The 27198-nt window shown below is 46.2% G+C and overlaps 1 protein-coding gene and 1 long non-coding RNA gene across 3 annotated transcripts in view; both read left to right on the plus strand.

Annotated features, from left to right (window-relative positions):
- LOC140207831 (uncharacterized) overlaps nucleotides 1-27198 on the plus strand; it is a 139248-nt gene that overhangs the window by 49498 nt on the left and 62552 nt on the right. The gene's annotated exons all lie outside the window — the stretch shown is intronic.
- LOC140208484 (uncharacterized) lies at nucleotides 2379-27123 on the plus strand. 2 transcript variants are annotated; one of them, XR_011888794.1, is made up of 3 exons: nucleotides 2379-2440; nucleotides 9654-9822; nucleotides 26244-27123. It is a non-coding gene; the product is annotated as an uncharacterized lncRNA (long non-coding RNA). The 2 variants fall into 2 exon arrangements; XR_011888795.1 differs by lacking the exon at nucleotides 26244-27123 and adding an exon at nucleotides 13799-16668.

Here is a 27198-nt window from a genome sequence, read left to right on the forward strand (position 1 = left end):
TCCCCTCTCACCCCTTTGACTTTCCTCTGTCAGTGATCCCCCCGACAGTGTCTAAAGTGGGTCCACCTGTTGTTGTGCGGGACGGACACAAGATTACTCTGCGATGGCCATTTCACCTCATTCCCCTTCCCGACTCTCACCCAGTTTCCCGTGTCCCGCACCTGGGGTGTACCTCACCTCTCCTCATCTCACATGGGGGCAGAACAAAGGTGATTTTCTCAACAGCTGATGCAAAAGATTTTGTTCCCTCGGAGGGAAATGGAAATAAATCAGAAAGCGGACATTTACTTTGGGATTTGTTCCGCTTTGACGGAGAGATCGACGGCAGGGGCGGGGTAACGCCCTCTCGGCTGGTCCGCCTCCGCTATTGGTTGTAACCAGTGATTGACACCGTTTCGCACCAATGGGAATAGAGCAGCTCCTGAATCCTCTGTTGACAGCGGTGGGGGAGGGTCTAGTCACGTGATTAGTAGCCCAGCCGTTAAACCGATAAAGCTCGAGCTCACCAGCGCGCGGGTGACGTAAGTCACCGCGCACGTGAGGGCAGATCCCGGTGTGGAGGACCCACGTGTGACGTCAGGCGCGTGGATGCGCCTGTGTGACGTCACCTGTGGGGGAGCGCTCGTATTTAGAAACACCTGAATGGACGTTTCTGATGATTTCAGTGGGACAACAACATTAATCACGGGTTTCATCACTGAATCCAGTGTTGTGAGATGTAAAGTCCCCTGTTATGTGTCCGGCTGTGCCGTGTTGTTGGTAGAATGGGCAGCCTGGTGTTTGTCTCGATTCGGGTCACAACACCAGAATTGCCAGCGGGGTCCACACACAGTGTATTAGTCAACAGAAAACCTCCCGTCCCTGCAGTCTCTGTCTCCTGGTAAACTCAACACCCTGACAATGTGGACCAGAGACACCCCTTCCTCTCAGAGTCAGGGGATCACTCAGACAGCTGATCACTGAGAGGAATTATATTTATTGGTCATTAAAGTTCACCCAGATTGGTGTGGACGGATTTGATGTGGAGTTCGGGGTGTCACAGTGAAAGGGCCGGACGGCCGAACTCTCTCCGTTGTCCAAACATCCTTCCAGGTGAGGCGACACTTCACCTGTGAATCTTCCGGGGTCGCCCGTTGTGTCCGCTGCTCCCGATGCGGCCGCCTCGACACTGGTGACACCAGACCCTCCGCAGTTGTGCGGGGTGGGGTTGTTTTTATTGGGGGGGGTCGATGTTATTGTTCCCTTTTGTGCGGGAGGGGTGGGTTTTGGGGGTTGATGATCGCAATGCCGTTCTTTTTGATGCGGGGGGTGGGGTGGGAGTTTGATTTTTCTCTCTGAACGACTTTCATGTTCTTTCTTTGTTTCGTGGCTCTCTGGAGAAGAAAAGAAACTCCAGAGTTTTTTACGGATACCTGCTTGATAATAAATTAACCTTTGAACTATCCGCTCCTAGCAGGACTTCCCGGTGTCCAAACATTTTCATTCCCATTCCGATTCCCATTCCCGTTCCGACGTGTCAACCCATCGCCTCCTCTTGTGCTAAGATGAAGCCACCTCAGGGTCGAGGATCAGGACCTTATATTCCTTCTGGGTACCCCCCGCCCCCCAACCCAATGGCATGAATATCGATTTCTCCTTCCGGTGAACAAATCTCTCCCTCACCCCTCCCTCCCACTCCCTCTCTTCCTCTCTGACTTTCCACGTCCACTCACCTGTTGGTCACTTCTCTCTGGGTCCACTGCTCCATCCTTTTCTCCTATTCTCCACTCTCCTCTCCTATTAGATTCTATTTTCTTCAGCTTTTCAGCTTTCCCACCTACCTGGCTTCACCTATCACCTTCCAGCGAGACATTTCCTCATCCGGACCGATTTTATTCAGGTATTTCCGTCATTTCATCTCAGTCCTGAAGGAGGGTTCAACTGGAAACGTCGACTGTTGACTCTTTTCGATAAATGCTGCCCGGCCTGCTCAGTTCCGCCAGCATTTTGTTTGTGTTGCTTTGGATTTCCAGCATCTGCAGACTTTAAACACAAGGAATTCTGCAGATGCTGGAAATTCAAGCAACACACACCAAAGTTGCTGGTGAACGCAGCAGGCCGGGCAGCATCTCTAGGAAGTCGACGTCCTGACGAAGGGTCTCGGCCTGGAACGTTGACTGTACCTCTTCCTAGAGATGCGCCTGGCCTGCTGCGTTCACCAGCAACTTTGATCTGCAGACTTTGTCGTGTTCGTGATTTACCTCCCTGTTATCGCTCCGGCCTTCCGGCCACTGGCGGCGCTGCATGGACCTCCGGCCACTGGTGGCGCTGCACGGACCTCCGGACACTGGTGGCGCTGCATGGACCTCCGGCCACTGGTGGCGCTGCCGCGAACATCCTGCTAACGCATGCGCGGTGCCGAATGCAGCTGCCGTTGGTGGGTCTCCGATTCGGGGCGGCGGTGAGTGGAAACATCCCCGAGTTTGTGTGAATCTGGGCCGCTTAAATTCGGAAAGTCCCGGGCCCGAGCTCTGCCTGACGGCTGGAGCAGGGGTGCAGTGCCAGTTTTTTGGGTGCCGGAGCTGTACGAGGGGTGGTTGATAAGTTCGTGGCCTAAGTTAGAAGGCCTGAAGTTTACAGCTGTCGTTACATGTACGTGTAGTTCCGCTCTGTGAGTGATCATGCAGAAAGTTTGAAGTTAATAACTTTTGTGGTATTTCTGTTTCAGATAATTGAAAATTGACTGGTTTTCAAAATTGACTCCTTCCACCTTAGGCTAAGAACCTCGATCTCACACCTAGTTAGTGTAGCAGCTCATTTCATGTACTGGGTAACTTCCTTCCCCCATTCATGTAATGAGCAGGTACACAAATTGGCTGTGGCATATATAAATGAATAGGGCTTCATATAATGTCAAGCACTAAACCAAGATGAAAGAAATATATGAATTCCACAGCTCAATAGACAATAGATGCAGGAGTAGGCCATTCGATCCAGCACCGCCATTCACTGTGATCATGGCTGATCATCCACAATCAGTATCCAGTTCCTGCCTTAACCCCATAACCTTTGATTCCGCTATCTTTAAGAGCTCTATCCATCTCTTTCTTGAAAGCATCCAGAGACTTGGCCTCCACAGCCTTTGGGGCAGAGCATTCCATACATCCACCACTCTCTGGGTGAAAAAGTTTTTCCTCAACTCCGTTCTAAATGGCCTACCCCTTATTCTTAAACTGTGGCCTCTGGTTCTGGACTCACCCATCAGCGGGAACATGTTTCCTGCCTCCAGTGTGTCCAATCCCTTAATAATCTTATATGTTTCAATAAGATCCCCTCTCAGCCTTCTAAATTCCAGAGTATACAAGCCCAGTCACTCCAATCTTTCAACATATGACAGTCCCACCATCCCAGAAATTAACCTTGTGAACCTACGCTGCACTCCCTCAATAGCAAGAATGTCCTTCCTCAAATTTAGAGACCAAAACTGCACACAGTACTGCAGGTGTGGTCTCACCAGGGCCCTGTACAGCTGCAGAAGGACCTCTTTGCTCTTATACTCAATTCTCCTTGTTATGAAGGCCAGCATGCCATTAGCTTTCTTCACTGCCTGCTGTACTTGCATGCTTGCTTTCAGTGACTGATGTACACAGAAATATAGTGACAGTTAAGACATTAACAAGATTATAGCCTATCAAACATCTGAACAGGGATACAAGCCTGACTTCAAAGGACCATTACTTTCAGAACTGCTTTTGGAGCCGGTTAGAAAATTTGAATTAGATGCAGGCGAAACACAGCTTTTGTTAGTTTTACTGTTATCAATGACTTGTATGTTATTCTTGTTACACTCCTCAGTTTGTTTACGGAAGAAAGAAGTTAACATTGTTTGCTTAGAAGCCACAGGGTTGTTGGTGAGAAAAATTTACTTTTGTATTAGTGAGTAATCCACGGACCACCACAGATGTAGCCTTACTGATACGACTGAGTCAGAGCAGACAGCAGGGCCCACAGCGCTTAGCAGTGTTCCTAAGCAGGTATAAAAATAAAGCAGATAAGCTTTTTACAATTTTAGATACCTAAGTTGGAACCAAGTAATCAAGTATGAAAAAAGAACGTCTAATGAACTGTCGCTGAAGCCACGAATATTGCTGAATATTAGTATCAAAAGTGGAAGGTTGGTAACTCTGCCTCGTACTATTTCTCTCGCAGAAATGGTTGGACAGGAAGTGTACCTGTGAGTGTCGATACTCACAATATCCTCACACGTCGGGTATTACCTTGTTAGACCTATACAGATTCTGTTTAGTCTTTTAATATATAGAAAGTTAAAGCTTGAATCTTTACATAAATTTTTATCGCAACTATACAAATAGAAAACATCATATTTTGGAAGTGATAAATGTTAACGGGAGGAGAGCAGCCATTTGGGAGGTTTGGAAATGCGTTTTGTCTCGTTCGCCTCAGTAAATTACTCTTTTTCCTATCAACACAAAGAGACAAACAGCCTCTTTCCAATCAACTGTAGTTGGTGGAGCTCGGCCAGGGGGTTGATCCGCTATTAATGACAGTTGAAATGATGTAAAACTAGCTTATAGCCTAGAAATGTTTTTTTTTCCCCGTTTGGCTTAAAAAAAATAAATTCACTTTATCCAGGTGTAGAAGAGGATTTGGGATGATTACCTTGAATATTTCATCAAAATCAGGGTGAAGATAAGCGAGCACTGAATTTTTCTTTCATTATTTTTGACTTTTAACTTTAAGTTGCAATGTTCACTCCTTGCTTAATACAGCTCCTTCCTGGAATCCAATGGTATCCGTTGGAAAGAGCGGAAAAACGCTCACACTTGTGTCCAGTCATCCCTCGGCTGGAGAGAGACGGAGGATCTGTGAAATGGAGGGAGGCTACAGCAGGGCATGCTGGGAAAACAATGGGTCGAGCGAGGACGAATTTCACAAATACCCAAATAAAAAACAGTCACAGATCCAGGATTTCACCAAAAACGATCAAATATCCTATCCTAATGTTGTTAGTGGTATTTTCCCCACCAATCACCACCACCTATCCCCAACCCCTGCCTCTGTAAAATTCCCCCTATTTAATATGCGGCCGCTGTTAAATTCCCCGCTTGTTCATTTTGACGTTTTTTTACCGAGGTGCCGGAGTGGTGCCCCGGTGAGCTCTGGCAGCACTGCACCCCTGTTTAGATCCAAGTAAAATGGACCCGGGGATCAAGCTGCCCGGGTTTGTGAGGTGTTGAGCCAGTATTTCTGGTCTGGGATCAAATGTTTGTTTCTGGAGTTCCTCTGGAAGCAATGCTGTTAATCTGAGGAGAGAATGAGTTTGTATTCCATCCCTCACAAGGAGAGGCTGTGATTAAATGGGCTGTTCTGTGTTTGCACCAGTAGAAATAGACCTGGGGGGGTTCAGTGTTCGAACTGTGTTTGGAAATTCCTCCTCGCTGTCACCTGTCTGTCAGACAGTGGAAATCAAAAAGAAATTCAAGTTGCTGGAGATCTGCACTAAATTCTGAACCCATTCTGACAAAAGATTGTGAACCTGAATGGTTAAATTTGTTTCTCTCCCCACAGCAGTTCCTTTCCTGTTGAGCGACTCTGGTGATTCCAGTTTCTTTCTATTACATTCACTCTGGGATGGTTTATATTTCCTGATTGTCTGTTGTACTTGGGAATGTGTTCAGTGCAGTTGTTGCTAACAAGGTTCACATGAATAATCTCAGGAATGATCAGCTTTATGTAAGATGAGCATTTGATGGTTCTGGGGCTGTGTTCAATGGAGTTCAGATGGGGTGGTGAAAAGGGAGGTGGTTAAGTAAACCTACTGAATGCTGAGAAGCCTGGATACAGTGGACATGGAGAGCATAGAAACATAGAAAATAGGTGCAGGAGTAGTCCATTCAGTCCTTCGAGCCTGCACCGCCATTTATTATGATCATGGCTGATCATCCAACTCAGAACCCCGCCCCAGCCTTCCCTCCATACCCCCTGACCCCCGTAGCCACAAGGGCCATATCTAACTCCCTCTTAAATATAGCCAATGAACTGGCCTCAACTGTTTCCTGTGGCAGAGAATTCCACAGATTCACCACTCTCTGTGTGAAGAAGTTTTTCCTAATCTCGGTCCTAAAAGGCTTCCCCTTTATCCTCAAACTGTGGCCCCTCGTTCTGGACTTCCCCAACATCGGGAATAATCTTCCTGCATCTAGCCTGTCCAATCCCTTTAGGATCTTATACGTTTCAATCAGATCCCCCCTCAATCTTCTAAATTCCAACGAGTACAAGCCCAGTTCATCCAGTCTCTCTTCATATGAAAGTCCTGCCATCCCAGGAATCAATCTGGTGAACCTTCTTTGTACTCCCTCTATGGCAAGGATGTCTTTCCTCAGATCAGGGGACCAAAACTGCACACAATACTCCAGGTATGGTCTCACCAAGGCCTTGTACAACTGCAGTAGTACCTCCCTGCTCCTGTACTCGAATTCTCTCACTATAAATGCCAGCATACCATTCGCCTTTTTCACCGCCTGCTGTACCTGCATGCCCACTTTCAATGACTATAATGACACCCAGGTCTCGTTGCACCTCCCCTTTTCCTAATCGGCCACCATTCAGATAATAATCTGTTTTCCTATTTTTGCCACCAAAGTGGATAACTTCACATTTATCCACATTAAATTGCATCTGCCATGAACTTGCCCACTCACCCAACCTATCCAAGTCACCCTGTATCCTCCTCACAGCTAACTCTGCCACCCAGCTTCGTGTCATCCGCAAACCTGGAGATGCTGCATTTAATTCCCTCATCCAAGTCATTAATATATATTGTAAACAACTAGGGTCCCAGCACTGAGCCTTGCGGTACCCCACTAGTCACCGCCTGCCATCCTGAAAAGGTCCCGTTTATTCCCACTCTTTGCTTCCTGTCTGCTAACCAATTCTCCACCCACACCAATACCACTTCCCTACTAACATGTATTTCGCTCAGTTCCTCCATCTCACTGGACCCGCTGTCCCCTACTATTTCTGGAAGATTATTTATGTCCTCCTTAGTGAAGACAGAACCAAAGTAATTATTCAATTGGTCTGCCATGTCCTTGCTCCCCATAATCAATTCACCCGTTTCTGTCTGCAGGGGACCTACATTTGTCTTTACCAGTCTTTTCCTTTTTACATATCTATAAAAGCTTTTACAGTCCGCTTTTATGTTCCCTGCCAGTTTTCTCACATAATCTTTTTTCCCCTTCCTAATTAAGCCCTTGTCCTCCTCTGCTGAACTCTGAATTTCTCCCAGTCCTCAGGTGAGCCACTTTCTGTGGCTAATTTGTATGCTTCTTCCTTGGAATTGATACTATCCCTAATTTCTCTTGTCAGCCACGGGTGCACTACCTTCCTTGATTTATTCTTTTGCCAAACTGGGATGAACAATTGTTGTAGTTCATCCATGCAACCTTTAAATGCTTGCCATTGCATATCCACTGTCAATCCTTTAAGTGTCATTTGCCAGTCTATCTTAGCTAATTCACGTCTCATACCTTCAAATTTACCCCTCTTTAAGTTCAGAACCTTTGTTTCTGAATTAACTATTTCACTCTCCATCTTAATGAAGAATTCCACCATATTATGGTCACTCTTACCCAAGGGGCCTCTCACGACAAGATTGCTAATTAACCCTTCCTCATTGCTCAAAACCCAGTCCAGAATAGCCTGCTCTCTAGTTGGTTCCTCGACATGTTGGTTCACAAAACCATCCCGCATACATTCCAAGAAATCCTCTTCCTCAGCACCTTTACCAATTTGGTTCACCCAATCTACATGTAGATTGAAGTCACCCATTATAACTGCTGTTCCTTTATTGCACACATTTCTAATTTCCTGTTTAATACCATCTCCGACCTCACTACTACTGTTCGGTGGCCTGTACACAACTCCCACCAGCGTCTTCTGCCCCTTAGTGTTACGCAGCTCTACCCATATCGATTCCACATCTTCCCGGCTTATGTCCTTCCTTTCTATTGCGTAAATATCTTCTTTAACCAGCAACGCCACCCCACCTCCCCTTCCTTCATGTCTATCCCTCCTGAATATCGAATATCCCTGAACGTTGAGCTCCCATCCCTGGTCACCCTGGAGCCATGTCTCTGTGATCCCAACTATATCATAATCATTAATAACAATCTGCACTTTCAATTCATCCACCTTATTACGAATGCTCCTTGCATTGACACACAAAGCCTTCAGGCGCTCTTTTACAACTCTCTTAGCCCTTATACAATTATGCTGAAAAGAGGCCCTTTTTAATGCTTGCCCTGGATTTGTCGGCCTGCCACTTTTACTTTTCTCCTTAGTACTTGTTGCTTCTACCCTCACTTTACACCCCTCTGTCTCTCTGCACTGGTTCCCATCCCCCCGTTGTGAACTAACCTACTCACGCCTAGCCTCTTTAATTTGATTCCCACCCCCCAACCATTCTAGTTTAAAGTCACCTCAGTAGCCCCCGCTAATCTCCCTGCCAGGATATTGGTCCCCCTAGGATTCAAGTGCAACCCGTCCTTTTTGTACAGGTCACGCCTGCGCCAAAAGAGGTCCCAATGATCCAAAAACTTGAATCCCTGCCCCCTGCTCCAATTCCTCAGCCACGCATTTATCCTCCACCTCATCGCATTCCTACTCTCACTGTCGCGTGGCACAGGCAGTAATCCCGAGATTACTACCTTTGCGGTCCTTTTTCTCAACTCCCTTCCTAGCTCCCTATATTCTCCTTTCAGGACCTCATCCCTTTTCCTACCTATGTCATTGGTACCTATATGTACCACGACCTCTGGCTCCTCACCCTCCCACTTCAGGATATCTTGGACACGATCAGAAATATCCCGGACCCTGGCAGCAGGGAGGCAAACTACCATCCGGGTGTCTGGACTGCGTCCACAGAATCGCCTATCTGACCCCCTTACTATTGAGTCCCCTATCACAACTGCCCTCCTCTTCCTTGCCGTACCCTTCTGAGCTACAGGGCCAGACTCTGTGCCGGAGGCACGGCCACTGTCACTTCCCCCGGGTAAGCTGTCCCCCCCAACAGTACTCAAACAGGATGTTTCCATTAGACGGAGAGTCAGTGATCTGACAGCACAGTCTCAGAATAAACACGCTTCCCTTTAAAACTGAGATGAGAAAAAATTTCTTCAGCCAAAAGATGGCTGATCTGTGGAATTTGTTGCCACAGAGGGTGGCTGAGGCTGTCATTTGGGTATATTTAGGAAGAGGATGTTTCTCTGTTGGAGTCTCAAGAACCAAGAGTCACAATTTCAAAAATGGCATTGGACTGAGGTGAGAAGAATCATATTCATGATTGGTAAGTAGCTTCAGGGTTACAGGAGGAAGGCGGGAATATGGTGTTGGAATAAATCTCAGCCGTGGTTGAGTGATGGAGCAGACTCGATGGATCGAATCACCTAATTCTGTTCCTACACCTTTTATCTTACCGTGACTGAACGATGACTCCTTCCTATCCCTTATCAGGTTCTGTGACGTGTCAGGGGCAGTTACAGATTTGTTCACTGAGATCATTAAATTTGTCTTCAATGTTTAGATTTCTGTGAGCAGAAATATTTTGTTCTCCTTTGTGTTGTTAACGTGCTTCATTATCTTTCATTTTGAAGTTAGACCTGCAGTGAGAGATTTATTGGAAGAAAAGCTCACAACTGGAAGAAAACCACGACTGTAGATGAGGGAACAGCAGCAAGTGAACCAGCCCGAGGACTGAGAGCACCAACTGGAGAGAACCCTTCAGACTCAGGGTTTCCATTGATTCAGTCCGGAGCAAGTTTGGTGAGTCTGATTTACTCAAACACTGTTCCTTTAGACATTACATATCTGTACAAAGTAAGGTAGGGAATAGTTATGGTGAGACTGAATGTGCCCAGAAATAGCAGTTATGCCTCTGTCAGACCCAGTTGCAATCACTCCAGGTCTGGTAATGTACTGTCAGTATCCCAGCTCTTTAAACTCACTCACATTCCCCCAGTGTTTGCTCATTTGAAGAACTTGCATCTTCTGAAGTAGCTTTTGGTCAGTTCTGAGTGTGGAGAGGGAAAGAGGGGTGCTTATATTACTATCTTGCAAAAAGAAGTAATTGTTTGAAATTACTTGCTGCAAACTCACTCCCCATACCCTGTACATTCTCAACCAGATTATTGACATAGATGACAAGTAGCAATGGGTGTAACCCTGGGGAACTCCACGAGGCACAGCCCTGGACTCCAATAAACAGCCTCCCATCATCACCATCTGCTTCCTACCATCTAGCTGTTCCCAGACTCTGGGCTCTGTGACAAACACAATGTTAGCAGCAAGATTAGACAGTGATTAACATAAAGAGAGATTTGTTGCTTCCTGAAAGCTCTCTGATGCAACAGACCAGATCCTCCCTTGCTTCCAACTTAATCTGCCCTTGGACCACTCCTCCCGGGTCACACTGTGTCTGATAACCTACACATCCCCAACCTCCCTCCACCCCGCCAGTAGCCCCACAACTTTCCCACCATTTACCCCACACCCGTACACGTAAACAGATCCACGTCACCCACATCCACTCTCACAGCCTGGGGAACCACAACTAACTGATCCTACGTTCCCGGCCCAGACTGTCCAGCTGTCCGGCTCGGTCTTGGCCCTTTCCCACTGCAACCGCCCCTCGATTTACACCAACCCGAGATCAGACCCTTCCTCATCGCCGCCCAGCCAGGAGAACCGCCGGCAACAGCTGGGGTCGGCTCTGTGCTGTGATTCGCAGGAGGTCCCCGCGGCGCCACCAGTGGCCGGAGGTCAGAGGGACAACGTAGAGGATTTGGCTGTCCGGTTCTTTCACTGTGGCACCCCCGAACTCTGCATTAACTCCATCCAGCCAAATCTGGACCAACTTTAACGACCAACAAATATAATTCCTCTCAGCGATCAGCTATCGGAATGATTCACTCACTTTAGAGGAAGGGGTACCTACACTGTTGGGGTGTTTAGATTGCCGGGAGACGAGGACTGCAGGGACGAGAGGTTTTCTGTTAACTGACACGAACCTGTATTTATTGACATATAACTCGAGAGTGGATTCGGAGCCTGATAACGGAAGATCAATGGGACCTGTTTACTCGTTCTTCTCCTAGTGTGGTTTTCACCTTGGATCACAAATACCTCTCTCTCTCTCACACACACCAATTCCGTGGATTAAACTGAACTTCCTCAGATTACCATCGTAAGACTTTAACTCTTGCCACCTGAGCTTTAACGAGTTTGGGAATTGTATTTACACACAAGTATATGCATAAAACTGCTAACTTTTGATTTACCTGGTTTAAGTTACCATATTAAGTAGTTACTAATAAACAGTGGTTTTTAATATCAAAACCGGACTCCAGATGTTCTCTATTGCTGCTGGTTCATTTGAACCGTTGCATTTATGTAACATAATTGGGGCCTGCATCCGGGATATGAACAAATTGTTTGGGGGTATAATTGATTGATTAATGATCGATCTGATTGGGGAAATCCCCTTTGATTTGTTTGAGTGGAAGATCAGCAGCAATGGAGGTTGATGGGTTTCTGACAAAGCAAACCCCTGAAGCATTGGATGGTGCAAAGAGGGTTGTGCTGTTGGAAATTGCTCAGAAGTTATAACTTCAGGTGAGCACTAAAATGAGGAAGGCTCAGATACAGACATTAATAGCGGAGTATTATGTATCGAAGGAAGTGTTTGACGGAGATGTGACAGTGGAGTATTATGTATCTGAGGAAGTGTTTGACGGAGATGTGTTGGAAATGTTTGCTGAAAGTAAACCTTCTGAGACTGAGCTTCAGCTCCAGATAGAAAAATCAAAGAGGGAGGCTGAGGATAAGCAAAGACAGCATGAGTTACGACTAAAAAGTTTGAGGCTGAGGAAGCGGACAAACAGAGGGAAGAGGCAGAAAGACAGAGGTGGTTCGAGGTGCAGGGATGGCTGCAAGGAGGTTCAGTGCCAGATCTTGGTGAGAGGTTTAGTGCCAGTCGAGAAGTTAAGTTGGTACCTCCATTTGATGAAGCAGAAGTTGATAAGTCCTTCTTGCAGTTTGAAAAAGTGGCTCAGAATCGAAGGTGGCTGAAAGACAGCTGGGCTGTTGTGTTACAAAGTGTAATTCAGGGGAAAGCCCAGCAAGCGTATTCTGCCCTAACACTTGAAGAGGCAGCTGATTATGACTCAGTGAAAGAGGCTGTGCTCAAGCCTTATGAGTTGGTTCTGGAGGCTTACAGACTAAAGTTTAGAGATTTGAGGAAATCTGGGAACCAAACGTATGTGGAATTTGCCAATGAGAAGTCTGTGTACTTCAGTCGTTGGTGTACCTCCGATGGGGTAAATGGGGATGTTCACAACTTGAAAGAGTTGGTTTTGATTGAGGAATTTAAAAGGTGCGTCCCCGATGAAAAGTAGACGTATCTAGATGAAAAGGAAGCTGTCACTTTGCAGGAGTCTGCTGGATTAGCAGATGAGCTTGTTTTGACCCACAAGGTGAAGTTTACCTCGGGTGAGAGCTTCCAAGAGGGTAGCTGGGATGACCAGGGTAAACTAGAAGTGGAAGCTGGGACTAGTGATGAAAGCCTGGAAGAGGAGGCAGTTCCAGTTGCCTGGGTTCAGGTTGTTGAAGCAGCTGTAAATCCGCAGGATGCTGAGCGTTGTGTTGAAGCTCAGTTAAAACCTGAAATGTCTGATTTGGTTGGAAGGGAATTCAGTCCTTTTGTGAAGTCTGGATTGGTTTCAGGACCCTTGGTCTTGCTGAGGGAACAGTGGTTTGATGAGAAAGTGGGTGTTATTCTGTTAAATTGAGTTTTGGAATTTGAAAATAAACAACAGGGTTTTTTTCAAGTTTGTGGTTTGGAGAGACAGGGCTTGGAGACTTCTCAAAACAAAGTGGAGTGTTATTTTGACCAGGAGAGACCATCTGTGGATGTTGTCATAGGAACATACGGAACCAAAGGTCTTAGGATATGGAACAAATGATTTGTTTGAAATTTGGGTTGAGTATCGATCCAGGGTATTGATAAGTGACTCTCACAAGCAGACACACAGTGGCAGTGGGTGGAAGCCGTTGCAGAGAAGGGGAGAGGAAGGTTTGAAACAAAGAACCGAGTGACAAGGGGTCACTGTTTGGACTCTCCCAACAGCCCACAAGGGTGGGTTTGGTTATTGATTCCAGCAAATAGGAATGTGTGATTGTCACATAGTTTGATCCACTGGAGTGGGTCTTTCTGGTTAGGGAACACATTTGTGAATACCACTTCTGTTTTACCCTTACCTGGGCGTGGTAGCCCACTGGAAGACGGTACCCCTGTGGCAAATCACTGCTGGAGTTACTTCGTATGTCGTGGAACTGGACAAGTGGCTTTCACGTTGTGTGACTGGGGCAACCCTGTGGAATCTACCTGTGTGTGTTACCCTTGCCTGGGTGCTAGTTCCCCCTGAACACGCTACCCCTGTGATCAGCTATCTTTTGGTGATAATCCATACGTGGATTCTGGTTGAGTGTCCTGTGGTCACCACTTTGGGATTACCTGTAGCTGAATTCGGGCGTGGTGTTGTGGTAACCACGTGTCGAAAGGATATTCCGTGAAGATCACTGTAGGAGATACTTCGTGTGTGGATCTGGGAATGACGGAGATAAAACATGCAGCTATTTTTATCCAGTTTATCATCGAGGAAAACAATGTAATTGCCTTCTCTTGACATTCACCTTTGGGATACAAAGGTAGGGCTCTCAGTACCATTGACCTCTGTTTCAGGACTGCCACGGGTGAAGTTTCGCCGAAGCCTTACTTGAAGTATGTGTCTGATATGAAGAAGGAGCTGCAAAGGCTTATGAGTTGGCTGGGGAGGCAGCTGCCAAGCAGAATCGGAGAAATAAGAAGAGGTGTGACCAGAAAGTGAAGTTCTCCCAACTCCTGCCGGCAGACCGAGTCCTCGTAAGGAATTTGGGATTTCCTGGGAAGCACAGGTTGGCTGATCGCTGGTCGGGCACACCCTATCTGGTGGAGAGTCAGTTGCCCAATTTACTGTTTTCCAAGTGCAGCCCGAGGATGGGAAGGGCCCGTCAAGATTCTCCATCGGAATCATCTGTCGCCCCTGGGGTGAGATGTACAGGTGGAACGGGAGCCCCAGGTGCCGGATACACCCAGTACTGGGACTCTGCGTCCACGTGGGATGGAGGAAGAGCCCACACCGGGAGAAACAGGCCCGCTCAGAGGAGGATGATGACTCGGACAACTGGTGCATGTGGCTGTTCGCTGAGGCCCCCGTGATTGAGGGGGAGGCTCCTGGCCCTTCCCCCACTGGGTTAGACGGGGTAAGAGGGGCTACTGATGGGCCGTCAGGGGTACCACAGGGCGTTGGAGAGGATGATGTGGGGCCCGAGTGAGAGATAGAGGGTTCCGAGGTGCAGAGGGGTTTGGGTGACCACTCGCAGGAGGGTTCACCTCATCGTTTCCATGAGTCTCCTGTAATGTCCGAGGTGGAGGAGTTAGAGGAGGTCACAGAGAAGTAAGGACCCCCCCACATAGGTTGGCCTTGATAGCGCCCAGGGAACAGGGTGTGATCTCCACTGTTTCGGGGAGTTTTGTCACTGCTCTCTGCACTTGGGTTGGGCTCTGTGTTTTGCAGGAAGGGTTGGCAAATTATCTGAGCGTCATGAGGACATGACTAAATTCGGTGGGGGGAGAATGTAGGGCTCTCAGTACCATTAACTGTGGTGTTAGCTGTTGAGACTAACAAAATGGCTTCTCTGTAATGTTAATACTGTCATGGGTTTCTGTAGCTGAAATGTTTGGGTTAGATTATTTAGATTATGAGGACACTCAGTCCTCATTTATTGTCATTTAGAAATACATGCATTAAGAAATGATACAATGTTCCTCCAGAGTGATATCACAGAAAAAAGGACAAACCAAACACTAACACTGACAAGACCACATAGTTATAACATATAGTTACAGCAGTGCAAAGCAATACCATAATTTGATAAAGAGCAGACCATGGGCACGGTAAAAAAAAATTTCAGAGTTCCCATCAACTCCCGATAGTCCCGATAGCAGGCGGCAAAAAGGAGAAATTCTCCCTGCCGTAAACCTCCAGGCGCCGACAACTGCCGATGCATGGACGTACCTGACCACAGCAGACTCTGAGTCCGTCCGAAAACTTCGAGCTTCCGACCATCCTCTGCCGAGCACTTCGACCCGCCCCGGCTGCCAAGCAGCAGGCAAAGCCGAGGACTTGGGGCCTTCTCCTCCGGAGATTCTGGATCACACAGTAGCAGCGGCAGCGAAGAAGGCATTTCAGAAGTTTCTCTGTGCTCTCACGTCTGTCTCCATCAAATCAGGATTGTGCACGGCACCCTACTTGACAAGTAACAGATATCATCCACTGGAGTGGCCGCTGCGCGCTGCGTCACGCCGCCATCTTCTCCTCCTCCTGCCGATATGGGTGGAACTAATCAATGGAGAATTGTTATGCTATCTTGTATGTGTGAGCTCAGCGGGAGTTTGTTGTCTTTTTCGGGATGCGAGCGAGGAGGACGGACGTGTGAGGAGCGGACAGCGGTTCCAGGGTGGCGGATACTGGAAGTTGGCGGTTCGGACGGTGGCCAAAGGCTCGGAGGGTCGTTGTAGATGGAACCGGAGGTGTGAGCTCTAACGTATTAAAACATTATGTGCACAAACTGATAAACTTACTGCTTTGGTGCCTTTAGGTTATCTGTTTCTACTAACCCATCACTAAGAAATAACAAAATATTGTAATTATTTACTCGCCTCTGGTGTATTGTCTGATACTGTGTTGGGAGCGTGCACTGGGGGCGGAGGGGGCATTTCACTGTGTTTACACCGAAGTATTGCACTAGTGGCAGGGTGACAGCAGTTCACCCTAGACGAACGGGGGTAAATTGGGGCACAGACGTTACACAAACATCTCTCATCAATTAACCTGAGGATTGAACTGAACTTCCTTACATTACCATCGTAAGACTTTAACTCTTGCCACCCGAGCTTTAATGAGTTTGGGAATTATATTTACATATATACACTTAACATTGCTAACTTTTGATTTACCTGGTTTAAGTTACTATATTAAGTAGTTACTAATAAATAGTGGTTTTTAACATTAAAAACAGACTCCAGGTCTGCTCTATTGCTGCTGGTTCATTTAACCCGTCACGGGGTACGTAACAAGCCTCTCCTTCTCTAATGTCAGGATGAATTTTATCATATTGAGATTACTTGCCCTGAAGGGTTCTTTGAACTTAAGTGACCTAATTAATTCATTACAACACCCAATCCAGAATAGCTGATCCCCAAGAGGGCTCAACGATGAGCTGCTCTAAAAAAGCATCTTGTTGGTATTCTAGGAATTCCTCCTCTTGAGACCAATACCATCCTCATTTTCCTAATCACCTGCATGATAATCCCCCATGTAACATTGCCCTTTTGGCATGCATTTTCTATCTCCCATTGTAATTTGTGGAAAACATACTACTGTTTGGAGGTCTCTATACAATTCCCATCAGGGATTTTTTTTTACATTTGCTGTTCCTTAATCTGCCCACAGAGATTCTACACCTTCCAACCCTATGCCACCTGTTTCGAATGATCTTATTTAGTATTTTACCAACAGAGCCACACAACTCCACTACCGGCTTGTTCTTTCAAGAAACATATAAGTATCTGGGAAACAAGAGGACCTGCAGATGCTAGAAATCTAGAGAAATACACACAAAGTGCTGGAGGAGCTCAGCATGTCAGGCAGCATCTATGGATGGGAATCAACATTTCGGGCCAAGATGCTTCATCGGAACTCTTGATACCCACGTATTTGGAATATCAACAAGCAAAGACAATAGAAAGTAGTGCAAAATGGGGAAAACCTTTGACAAAATTTAGTTCAAGGTTTAAAAAAAAACCTGCCAAACAGAGATCAATAGTTCACAAATACAACAAAGGCAATAAACACTTTCATCAATACCGACATTGACTTTTTTAATGAAAATATCTTGGTCCCACTTCAATCAGTAAAATTTACAAAGATAAATAAGAACTGAAATGACAACTTTAGAAAAGACTATTTACACTCAAACCCACTTAGATTAACACTACCTTGGACAGATGGAGGAAGAGAAATAACACACTTGGAAAAAAAAATCACACAACAGTCAGATAAAACTTCGGAGTATATATTTTCACAAAAACTGAACCGGACTCAACAGTCTGTGTGTATATATGCAATTGTGATAAGAAATGCAGACCAGAAACTTAAATGAGAGGCTAACTCAGAAAAATAAATCATCACTGTGGAAGAAAATATTAACCAGTGGAATGAGTACGACCCTCCATGGGAGACATCCCAACGATCTGAGCAGACCAGATGTTGACAAGGAAGCATCGAGCATCTGACTGGGAGTTGGAGACCTCTTCCCAGAAACAGAGGGGTTCCTTGCAGAAATACAGGACAAGGTGGTTAAGAAAAATAAGAAAAAAATCAAAACTACATGCAAACGTTGTACAATACAAACAAACAAGGCAATAAATGCGGGGAATATCGAGAGAAACCAGACACAATCCAACACATTCCAGGATCCTGCAGAAGTTGAACTCAATTTGATTACAATCAAGTGGCAAATATCATTCACCAGAATCTTGCTTTAAAATACAAACTGATGAATGACCTTCATCACTTCATTAAGGCAAAATATATTCGAGCCTGATCCAGTTTTAGAGTCAGAATCTCACAAAGTATATGATAATCAATACATTATTTCAGATAGGACAATCCATAATAACCATCCGGATATAATATTACAGGATAAACAAGCAGGAACAACTCCCTCAATAGATATAACCATTCCCACCACGCACATGTGCCTTGACCAGTGGAGCACCTCACACCGGAATCTTTTTTTTTAAATTACTTTATTTACAATTTTCAATTTTACAAAGACAAAATATATTGAAGATAAAACAATACCAAGGAAATACAGTACCAGGTGGAGCACAGACAAAACAAATCGAAAACAGAAAAGAAACAGGCTGCCAGACAATTTACAAGATTACTTAAATAAACTTTCAGAAAAAGAGTGGACACAATAGTAACATCACGGTTTCTCTGTAGCAGAAATGTTTAGGTTATGACTGGAGATAACAGGGTTTTGGAGTGCGGGGCTATTCAATGACAGAAATGTTCTCTCTTGTGAGTCTGGAAGGGAGATTTTCGTGGTCTTTTGCTGGGGAGAGATGAGAAGACGTGAATAGAGAGAGTGGGCTCTTTTTTTTGTTTTCTTTACGAACCCTATAGTCAAAGTCAGAATTATAAAGCTCAATCGTTTAATCACATATTGTGTACTGTTTGTTATTTCAGGGTACTGATTTGTAACAGGGGAGACATCGCACAGCATCCACCCAAATGAGATTTCTTAAGCTTGACTGGGCTGGGGGCTATCACCCCCTATATTAAGCTGCTAGCTGAAGCGATAGTTACATTCGGCAAGATGACTGAGTGAATCGCTTCCGCATTCACAGCAGGTGAACAGCCTCTCCCCAGTGTGAACCTGGTAGTGTGTCATAAGGATAGATAACTGAGTGAATCCTTTACCACATTCACAGCAGGTGAACAGCCTCTCCCCAGTGTGAACCTGGTAGTGTGTCATAAGGATAGATAACTGAATGAATCCTTTACCACATTCACAGCAGGTGAACAGCCTCTCCCCAGTGTGAACTCAATGATGCAAATTTGGTTGATTTGGCTGAGAGAATCTCTTCCCAAAGTCTGAGCAGCTGATCAGCCTCTAACCAGGGTGAACTCGCTGGTGTCTCTGCAGCAGAGATGACTGAGTGAATCCCTTACCACACACTGAGCAGGTGAATAGCCACACCCCAGTGTGAACTGACCGGTGTGATTGCAGGTGAGATGACCGAATGAATCCCTTCCCACAGTCTGAGCAGGTGAATGGCCTCTCCCCGGTGTGAACTCGCTGATGTACCTTCAGTTCGGATGAGCAAGTGAATCCCTTCCCACAGCCTGAGCAGGTGAACGGCCTCTCTCCAGTGTGAACTCGTTGATGTAACTTCAGTTTAGATGAGCAAATGAACCCCTTCCCGCAGTCCGAGCAGGCAAATGGCTTCTCCCCGGTGTGAACTCGCTGATGTACCTTCAGTGGGGATGAGCAAGTGAATCCCTTCCCACAGTCTGAGCAGATGAACGGCCTCTCTCCAGTGTGAATTCGCTGATGTACCTTCAGTTGGGATGACGAAGTGAATCCCTTCCCACAGTCTGAGCAGATGAATGGCCACTTCCCAGTGTGAACTGACTGGTGAGCCATTAGGTCAGATGATCGAGTGAATTCTTCCCCACAAATTCAGCAGATGACCAGCCTCCGCCCAGTGTGAGCTGAATGGAGTGTCCACAGGTGGAAAGACCGACTGAATCCCTTCTCACACACACAACAGGTGAATGGCCTTGTCCAGTGTGAACTTGCTGATGTACCTTCAGTTCAGAAGACCGACTGAATCCATTCCCACTGTATGAGCAGATGAATGGGTTCCTCCCTGTGTAAAATGACGGGAATGCCAGTCAGTCTGATGATCGAGAGAATCCCTCCCCACAGTCTGAGCAGGAAGGATGATCGAGTGAATCCCTTGCTCCACTTCTTAAATATCTGGACAGAGACAGCAAAACTGGCGTATTGTGTTCGAGATTCCAGTAGACAAATTCCTTGTCATTTTTAACCTGTAAAAAAAAAGATTTACAAAATCTATCAAACTGTGTTGGACAGCCTTTCAGATGAGGTCACTTGAATTGTCAACGTGTGATCTGGCATCACACTGTTACAGTGAAGTTCAACACAAGTTGGAGAGAGAAATCATCTTCTAACAGGGCACAGTGCTGGTATCTGGAATGACCATCAAATTCTCTGATGCTCTTCCTGTCTCTCTAAGAATGGGGTATTTCTGCCATCTCCAGTCTGTGACCTGGCTCAGTTTGACTCTCTCCATTGGTATTATTCCCTGTTCCCACTGAGCTGCATGGATTCTTGGCCCCACAGTAACTGAAACACTCTCACACAAATAGCCGGCAGTGCATTCCACGCACCCACCACTCTGTGTGTAAAAAACTTACCCCTGACATTCCCTCGGTATCTATTAACAAACACCTTAAAACTATGCCCCCTCGTGTTAGCCATTTCAGCCCTGGGAATAAACCTCTGGCTATCCACATGATCAATGCTCTCATCATCTTATACACCAAAAAAGGCTCCAAACATAAACAAGAAATTATACATTGCTTTGAGGATTTGGCAGAAGCATACAAAATTTTGAGGGTATAAATAGAGAAAATGAGAGCAGCTTTTTCCACTGAGGTTGGGTGGGTTAACAACCAGAGGTCATGGGTCAGTGGGGAAGGATAAAATTTATCGGAAACATTTGGAAAAGCTCTTTACTGAAATGGTCATGAGAGTATGGAATGCACAAGTGGTGAATATCAGCTCAGTTTCACCATTTAAAAGAAGTTTGGATGGGAGCCTGGATGGTGGGGGTATGGAGGGCGATGGTCCCGGTGCAGGTAGTTTCATTAGACAGATTAAATGTTTTTTCAGTGTTGACTAGATGGGTCAAATAGCCTGTTTCTGTACTGAACTTCTCCATGTTTCTATGACAGAGAAGCTGGTCAAACTTGTTTGGAAGGGAATAGGTAGGAGTGACAATGAAGCAGTAATGGCTGGAGCTTCTGGGAGCAATTCGGGAGCTGAGTGATCAACACATCCCAAAGAAGAGGAAGCATTGGAAAGGCAGGAGGAAACAACCATGGCTGAAATGAGAAGCCAAAGCCAATATAAAATCCAAAGAGAGGGCAAACAAAAGAGCAAAAACTGTTGGGAAGCTTTTAGAAACCAACAGAAAACGACTAAAACAAGTTGGATGACCTCGGGGGTGGAATTATGATATTGTGGTCATTTAACAGTCTTGGTTGCACCCAACAGTCTGAGACATTTAGAGGAACAAAATACCTGGGGCCTCAGTATCTCTTGAAAACCAAGGTTCCCTGCACCAGTTACCTTTCAACTTTTATTTGGCAGGCACGTACAATCTCTGCACCATCAAAATTTCACTTCTGAAGGCCTCCCACTTACCAAGTACTCCTTTGCCAGAAAACGCCTGTCCTAAACCACACCTGTCAGATCTTTTCTGAAACCATTAAAATTGACTTCTCTTGAAGTTAGAATCTCAACCCATGGTCCAGACCACTCTTTTTCCATATTTACGTTGAATCTCATAGCATTATGATCACTAAATTCTGTCACCAGCCCTGGATCATCAGCTTATTGCACACTTCTACGTCAGGAATTCTACACACTGATTAAGGGCACATTTGACAAACTCAACCCCATCTAGTCCTTTTACAGTATGGGAGTCCCAGTCAATATATGGAAAGTTAAAATCACTTACTGAATAAACCTTTGTTTCTTGACATAGTCTGCGATCTCTCCACAAACTTGTTCCTCAAAATCCCTCGGACTGTAGGGGGCAAACAAGTCCCAATAATGGCTACAATATCATAATTCCCTCTTCTGAGCTCATCTGGCTTTCCTACGATGCTTCTTGCATTGTGATATACACAGCTCAGAACATTCATCGCACCATACTCAACCATTTGATTGCTGACTCTATCTGAGGTCTGAACAACATCTGACTGGTGTCAAGAAAACAAACTCTCCCTCATTGTCACAAAAACAAAGGAGCTGATTGTGGACGACAGGAGAAATGGAGACAGGCTAACCCCTATTGACATCAGTGGATCTGGGCTTGAGGGGGTGAGCAGCTATAAGTTCTTCAGCATAAACATCACCGAGGATCTCACATGGTCTGTACATACCGGCTGTGTTGTGAAAAACGCACAACAGCACCTCTTTCACCAGAAGCTTGGAATGGGGCCCCAAATCCAAAGAACTTTCTACTGGCACACACATTCCAATAACTTTCCCACTACTGATGTCAGGCTCACCCACGTATAATTTCCTATTTTATTTTTAGAGCCTTCCTTGAACACTGGAACAACATTGGCTGTTCTCCAATCCTCCAATATCTCACCTGTCACTCAGGATGATTTAAATATCTGTGCTTGTGCCCCGACAATTTCTGCAGTTGTCAGCCGCAGGGTCCTAGGGAACAACTTGTTAGGCCCTGGGGATTGATCCACGCTAATTTGCCTTCAGACAGTAAACACCTCCACCTCTGTAATCTGTACAGGGTCCATGAAGTTGATGCTGCTTTGCCTCACTTCTATAGACTCTGTGTCCATCTCCTGAGCAAGAAATCTCCCACATCTATTTTGTCTCGTCATATGGATTACCATTCTGATCTTGCAGAGTATTAATTTTTCCCTTGCAATCTTTTCACACTCAACATACCTGCAGAATCCATGAGCATTCTTCTTCACCTTGTCTGCTGAGGCAACCTGATGTCTTCTTTTATTTCTTTCATAAGTGTTCACTTGAATTTCCTGTATCTCATAAGTACCCCATTTGTTCCTGTCTGCCTGTACCTGGTATGCACCTCCTTTTTATTGATCTGGGGGAGGAAAGCCAAAGGGGTGATGGAGCTGCATGGTGGGAGGTGGGGGTAGAGGGGGGGGTTAAACTAAAGTTGCAGGGGGAATGGGAGCCTGAATAACAGAACAGATAGTGGAGGGGTTATGGAGACATGTTGTTCAGTCCTCAGACAAATTCAGGAATGAGAAACGTTGAGCATGGTGCAGTAAATATGCTCAATCTTGTATATTTCAATACAAGGAGCAGTGTAGGAAAGGCAGATGTGTTCAGGGCACGGATCAACACCTGGAATTAAGATAATAGGATCTGGCAACTGTGGACTGGGACAGGCTGCTTTATGGAAAAGGTGTGCTTGGTAAATGGGAGGCCTTCAAAGTGAAGTTTTCAAAGTACAAAGCGGGTGTGTGTTTGTCAGAATAAAAGGTAAAGATAGAGACTGTAGGGAACCTTGGTTTTCAAGAGATATTGAGACCCTGGGGAAGCACAAAATGGAGCTGCAGAACAGGGATAGGCAGGCAGGTTCTTATGGAGTATAAGAAATGCAGGAGAACACATAAGAAATTTAAAAAAAAAAGCACAGCAGCTCTTTCACCTCAGACGGTTGAAGAAATTGGGGATGGGGCCCAAAGTCCTAAAAACTTTCTACAGGGACACAATTGAGAGCATCCTGACCGGCTGCATCACTGCCTGGTATGGGAACTGTACTTCCCTTAATCGCAGAAACCTGCAGAGAGTGGTGCGGACAGCCCAGCACATCTGTAGATGTGAACTTCCCACTATTCAGGACATTTACAGAGACAGGTGTGTAAAAAGGGCCCAAAGGATATTGGAGACCCAATTCACCAAAACCACAAACTGTTCCTGCTGCTCCCATCCAGGAAACGGTACCACAGCAAAAGGACCAACAGGCTCCGGGACATCATCTTCCACCAGGCCGTCAGACTGATTAATTCATGCTGATACAATTGCATTTCTATGTTATATTGACTGACCTGTGTACAAACTATTTATTATAAATGACTATAAATTACACATTGCACATTTAGACAGAGACATAATGTAAATATTTCTACTCCTCATGTGTATGAAGGATGTATGTAATAAAGTCAATTCACCCTCCCCACTATCTGTTCTGTCATTCTGGCTCCCATTCCCCCTACAACTTATTTGAACCACATCACCCTCTCCCCACACTAGCACTAGCGAGCCTCACCACTGGGATATTAGTCCCCTCTCACCCCTTTGACTTTCCTCTGTCAGTGATCCCCCCGACAGTGTCTAAAGTGGGTCCACCTGTTGTTGTGCGGGACGGACACAAGATTACTCTGCGATGGCCATTTCACCTCATTCCCCTTCCCGACTCTCACCCAGTTTCCCGTGTCCCGCACCTGGGGTGTACCTCACCTCTCCTCATCTCACATGGGGGCAGAACAAAGGTGATTTTCTCAACAGCTGATGTCAAAGATTTTGTTCCCTCGGAGGGAAATGGAAATAAATCAGAAAGCGGACATTTACTTTGGGATTTGTTCCGCTTTGACGGAGAGAGGGACGCCAGGTTGATTCAGCGGGGTAACGCCCTCTCAGCTGGTCCGCCTCTACTATTGGTTGTAACCAGTGATTGACATCGCTTCGCACCTATGGGAATAGCGTAGCTCCTGAATCCTCTGTTGACAGCGGTGGGGAGGGTCTAGTCACGTGATTAGTAGCCCAGCCGTTAAACCGACAAAGCTCGAGCTCTCCAGCGCGCGGGTGACGTAAGACACGGCGCACGTGAGGGCAGATCCCGGTGTGGGGAGCTCATGTGTGACGTCAGGCGCGTGCGTGCACCTGTGTGACGTCACCTGTGGGGGAGCGCTCGTATTTAGAAACACCTGAATGGACGTTTCTGATGATTTCGGTGGGACAACAACATTAATCACGGGTTTCATCACTGAATCCAGTGTTGTGAGATGTAAAGTCCCCTGTTATGTGTCCGGCTGTGCCGTGTTGTTGGTGGAGTGGGCAGCCTGGTGTTTGTCTCGATTCGGGTCACAACACCAGAATTGCCAGCGGGGTCCACACACAGTGTATTAGTCAACAGAAAACCTCTCGTCCCTGCAGTCTCTGTCTCCTGGTAAACTCAACACCCTGACAATGTGGACCATAGACACCCCTTCCTCTCAGAGTCAGGGGATCACTCAGACAGCTGATCACTGAGAGGAATTATATTTATTGGTCATTAAAGTTCACCCAGATTCGTGTGGACGGATTTGATGTGGAGTTCGGGGTGTCACAGTGAAAGGGCCGGACGGCCGAACTCTCTCCGTTGTCCAAACATCCTTCCAGGTGAGGCGACACTTCACCTGTGAATCTTCCGGGGTCGCCCGTTGTGTCCGCTGCTCCCGATGCGGCCGCCTCGACACTGGTGACACCAGATCCTCCGCAGTTGTGCGGGGTGGGGTTGTTTTTATTAGGGGGGGTCGATGTTATTGTTCCCTTTTGTGCGGGAGGGGTGGGTTTTGGGGGTTGATGATCGGGATGCATTTCTTTTTGATGCGGGGGGTGGGGTGGGAGTTTGATTTTTCTCTCTGAACGACTTTCATGTTCTTACTTTGTTTCGTGGGTCTCTGGAGAATAGAAAAAACTCAGCGTTATTTATGGATACCTGCTTTGATAATAAGTAAAGCTTTGAACTATCCGCTCAGAGCGGGACTTCCGATGTTCAAACATTTTCATTCCCATTCCCATTCCCATTCCCGTTCCGACGTGTCAACCCATCGCCTCCTCCTGTGCTAAGATGAAGCCACCCTCAGGGTCCAGGATCAGCACCTTATATTCCGTCTGGGTACCCCCCTCCTCAACCTGATGGTATGAATATCGATTTCTCCTTCCGGTGAACAAATCTCTCCCTCACCCCTCCCTCCCACTCCCTCTCTTCCTCTCTGACTTTTCACCCCCTCTCACCTGCTGATCACTTCTCTCTGGGTCCACTGCTCCATCCCTTTCTCCTATTCTCCACTCTCCTCTCCTATTAGATTCTATTTTCTTCTGCAAATGAGCTTTCCCACCTACCTGGCTTCACCTATCACCTTCCAGCGAGACATTTCCTCGCCTGCCCCGATTTTATTCAGATATTTCCTCCATTTCATCTCAGTCCTGAAGGAGGGTTCAACTGGAAATGTCGACTGTCGACTCTTTTCGATAGTTGCTGCCCGGCCTGCTGAGTTCTGCCAGCATTTTGTTTCTGTTGCTTTGGATTTCCAGTGTCTGCAGACTTTGTCGTGTTTGTGATTTGCCTCTCCTTTGTCCCTCCCGACTCCAGCCACCGGTGGTGCAGCGGCGAACCTCCTGCTAAACGCAGGCGCTTTGCCGGTGTTCCTCCAATACGGGCAGCAGTGAGTTGGGCCTGATCCTGGGTTTAAGCAAATCGGAGGCCTATACAGTGGGAAAGGGCCAGGCCCGAGCTCTGCCGGACAGCTGTAGCAGGGGTGCAGTGCCAATTATTTAAGTGCCGGAGCTGTACGAAGGGTGATTGATAAGTTTGTGGCCTAAGTTAGATGGCGAGTTATACAGCTCTCGTTATATGTTCGTGCAGTTCCACTCTTTGAGTGATTATGCAGAAAGTTCGACGTTAATAATTTTTTTTGGTATTTCTGTTTCAGATATTGAAAATTTGCTAGCTTTTCTAAAATTGACTCCTTCCACCTAAGGACACGAACTGACCAATCACCTCTCGTATGTCACACCCAATTTGTGTACCTGCTCATTTCGTGTACTGGGCAACTTCTTTGCCCCATTCATGTAATGAGAAGGTATAAAAATTGGGTGTGACATTATATATATATATTATATATGTGTGACATTATTTATATATGTGTGTGTGTACGTATGTATACACACACACATATATACAGATATGCATATACAGGAAGGAGGAGAGGATGGCGACTCGACGCAGTGCGCGCGGCCGTTCGGAATGAATATCGTGTGTGTAACTAGGCTGCCGTGCACAATCCGGATTTGATGGAGACAGCCGTGAGAAGCACAGAGGAGCACCTGGAGTAACTTCTGAAATGTCCGCTTCGCTGCCGCTGCTACTGTGCAATGGAGAATCTCCGGAGGGGAAGGCCCCAAATCCTTGGCTTTGCCTATTGCCTGTTGCCGGAGCCAAGGTCGGAACACTCGGCAGAGATGGTGCTCGGTGCTCGGAGTCGGAGAGCTGGTCGGAGGCTTGGAGTTTTCGGATGGACTTGTAGTCGGACTGTGGTCGGATGCTTCCAGGATGCTGCATCGGCAAGTTGGCAGCGCTGGAGGTTCAGCGTCTGAGTGAGATGATGGGACTTTCGAGAGACTTTGAGAATTTTACCGTGTCATGGTCTGTTCTTCATCAAATTACGATATTGCTTTGCACTGTTGTAACTATATGTTATAATTATGTGGTTTTTGTTAGTTTCTAAATCGGTTTGTCATGTGTTTCCGTGATATCATTCCGGAAAAAAACATTGTACCATTTTTTCATGCATGCATTACTAAATGACAATAAAAGAGGACTGCGTGTTCTCATAATCTAATCAAATCTAATCTAATATACATATATGTGTGTGTGTGTATTTTATA

Source organism: Mobula birostris, chromosome 13, assembly GCF_030028105.1.
Source record: "Mobula birostris isolate sMobBir1 chromosome 13, sMobBir1.hap1, whole genome shotgun sequence".
NCBI lineage: Eukaryota > Metazoa > Chordata > Chondrichthyes > Myliobatiformes > Myliobatidae > Mobula > Mobula birostris.